The 3,001-nt window shown below is 46.0% G+C and overlaps 1 long non-coding RNA gene across 1 annotated transcript; it reads right to left on the bottom strand.

The window, feature by feature from the left end:
• Positions 1-443: 443 nt before the first annotated feature.
• On the bottom strand, positions 444-1,614 carry LOC122239285. The gene is made up of 3 exons (XR_006218234.1): positions 1,432-1,614; positions 803-944; positions 444-485 (listed from the first exon to the last, which is right to left on the bottom strand). It is a non-coding gene; the product is annotated as an uncharacterized LOC122239285 (long non-coding RNA).
• Between the last annotated feature and the right edge of the window lie 1,387 nt (positions 1,615-3,001).

Here is a 3,001-nt window from a genome sequence, read left to right as displayed (position 1 = left end):
CTGTGTTCCTCTTTTTATGATGGGCATCAGCCAAGGGGACTCCTGCCCACCTCCCACAGGAGACAGCAGCCGGTTTGAGCTGCTGGGGAGCTGAGATTAGAGAGGGATTAGTGAGTGTGGTTTGGAGGGGCTCTGGGGTCTTGCAGCCAGCTCAGGAGTCTGAGGTCCAAAGATAGCAAATGCGAGAAGGAGCAGACAAGACTTTGTGTGGAAAGGGGGGAGAGATAAGGGAGGAGGAACGGTGGGCAAGCTGCCGCTTGGGCCACAAAAAGTTCGTGTATTGGTACTAATTTTTTTAAATGTAATTACACAACTGAAATATTCCTTTTTAAAAAAATACGTATCAGTTTTTAAGTTTATTTATTTATTTTGAGAGAGGGAGGGGCAGAGAGAGAGAGAAAGAGAGAGCGAATCCCAAGCAGACTCCATGCTGTCATTGCAAAGCCTGACACGGGGTACCAACCCACGAACCGTGAGGTCACGACCTGAGCCAAAATCAAGAGTCAGATGCTTAACCGACTGAGCCACCCAGGGGCCCCACACAACGGAACTATTCTTGTAAAGATATGGACAATGTTGAAATATACCGATTAAAAAACAATGAAAAGTTCTCCCTTTCCTCACGTTTCCTCCCTAATTCTGCTTCCCGCCATTATCATTTTGGTATATAGCCTTTCAGACCATTTTCTATATATACAGGTTTCTATATACGTCGCTTTTCTTGTTTTTTTAAAATTGGGTTATGCTCTACAGCTTGTCTTTTAAACAGTACACTCCCTGCCTGTTCATAAGTCAGACCTACTTTACTCCTTTTGACAGGTGCATAGAAGTCCATGGCCTGTGACTCTTATAGGCACGCAGCCTGCCGTCAGCAACTTGTTCAGGTATTTCCGTGTGATACGGTCCTAAAAGCGGAGTGGCTGGTTCTGAAAGTACGTGCATTCCTAAACGGGTTGGATTTTGTACAGTCATCCCACCAGAACATCCTCTTCCTCCTAACCTCATCAGCGCTAGGACTTGCTGGTAACCTTTTATATCACATTTCCCAAGGTAGACGGGGCATGTGAGCAGAGTTTAAACACAGTGCAGTTTGGTGGGGGCCCTGCTAGCATCCAGGGGCCTGTTTTCTAGCTGTGATAAAGATGGGGGGCGGGGAGTGATTTCTGGCAGCAATATGCAAGAGGAAAGAAGGAAGACCCCGGGCTGGGGCCACCACTCTTTCTGTGGGGTGGGAAGAGCTTCAGCGACAAGAGGGCAGGAAGGGGTTTCCCTGCGGCTCCCGAAGCCCCGCCCAGGGGCCAGCAAGGTGGGGTTAATGTCGCAGGCGGATGAGGCCCTTAACCGTACCCCCCTCCAATCCCAGCCTTGCCGCTCACTAACTGCGGGTTTCTGAGCAGGCCGCCTAACCTCTCCCGGCCTCTGTTTCCCCACCTGTTGATTTAGGGTGATGGAGCTGATCTTCCTCAGCATCTTGGGCAAGGGTAAAATGACTTGATACTTGTAAAGTTTAGAACGTTGCCTTGCAGTAAATGTCAGCGTGGAGTGACCTTTCAGTTGGGAAATCATTCCTGGCTGCCCGCATGCGCGCTCCAACTCCTCTCCTTGGGGTAACCGCTGTTGGCAGTCCGCGTATCATTCCAGACTTTCTGCATGCGGGTGCGTGTGACAGTTATAAATATTCCTGTGTGCCTACTCCATCAGTTAGGAGTTTTCTTTCTTTAAAGAAAGATTTTTAAAGCAACTTTATGTTTTGAACAGGCATTACATCCACATGGTATAAAATTTAAAAAGTAAAAAAGGGTATACAGTGAAAAATAAGCATCCTTCTCAGTTTCCTAGCTGGACAGGCCCCCATTGTTATCAATTTCTTGAGTATCCTTCGAGAGATATTTCGAGCATTTTTATAAACATGTAAGTTTATGCATTATTTTTCCTCACACAAATGATAGCGTACTTTACATAATCTGCATTTCTTTTTTTCATTTAATGATCTATCTTGGGTATGTATATCTTTTCCTATCATAGATAGTTATTTTTTTTTAATGTTGGCGGCACCATATTTCACAGTTAGAAGTACCATTACTTCTTTAATCCTTTTTTAAAGGAAATTTAGATTTTCTAATATGTTGCTTATAAATGAAGCTGTAATAAATATCCTTACTCTAAAGAATGTTCATTTGGGGCTCCCGGGTGGCTCAGTCAGTTGGGCGGCCGACTTCGACTCAGGTCATGATCTCACAGTTTGTGAGTTCGAGCCCCACATCGGACTGTCTGCTGTTAGTACAATCCCTGCTTAGGATCCTCTGTTCACCTCTCCTCTCTGCCCCTCCCCTGCTCACGATCTCTCTCTCTCTCTCTCTCTCTCAAAAATAAATAAACATTAAAAGAAAGTCTTTGTTTTGGAGTGAAAGAAAACCTAGCTAAAATGGACTTAAACCAATACGCAAAATGGAGTTTGAAGGTTTAGTGACTGCACACATCCAGATCGCACGCTGACTTCAGTTAAGGATTGGTGAAGCCACTCGCTGTCCTCACAGACCTGGTTCTCTTTTTTCTGTCTTTTGTGTGCGTGGCCTTTCTCTTCAGGCTCCACTCAATGTTTGCTCCCCTGCCCCCTTCACCCGCTCTAGGGTCTTCCCACATGGCACAAAAAGGCTGCCACAATGCTGGGCCTCTGTCCTCAGACCACGACTCTGTCTGAGGCGAGGGTGACTGTGTCCTCTGTAGCCTCTCCAAGAGAGGGAGGAAAGACTTGTCCCTGGAAACCCGGCAAATCACAGTATCTTCTACACTGTCCTGTCCCTTGTCTTTTTCCTTTTAACATTATATCAGGGACATCGTTCCGAGGTGGTGTATATACACATACATTCATCCTTTTTGTAATCACTTCATGTACTTAGCCGCGCAGTCAGCATGGCATCTTTTATTACTCTCTCTTGGATGGACATTTTGGCGTTTCCATTAAAAACAAAATGACCTGGAGTGCCTGGCCGGCTCAGTC

Source organism: Panthera tigris, chromosome B3, assembly GCF_018350195.1.
Source record: "Panthera tigris isolate Pti1 chromosome B3, P.tigris_Pti1_mat1.1, whole genome shotgun sequence".
Taxonomy (NCBI): domain Eukaryota; kingdom Metazoa; phylum Chordata; class Mammalia; order Carnivora; family Felidae; genus Panthera; species Panthera tigris.
This window is presented reverse-complemented; position numbering and strand designations above follow the sequence as displayed.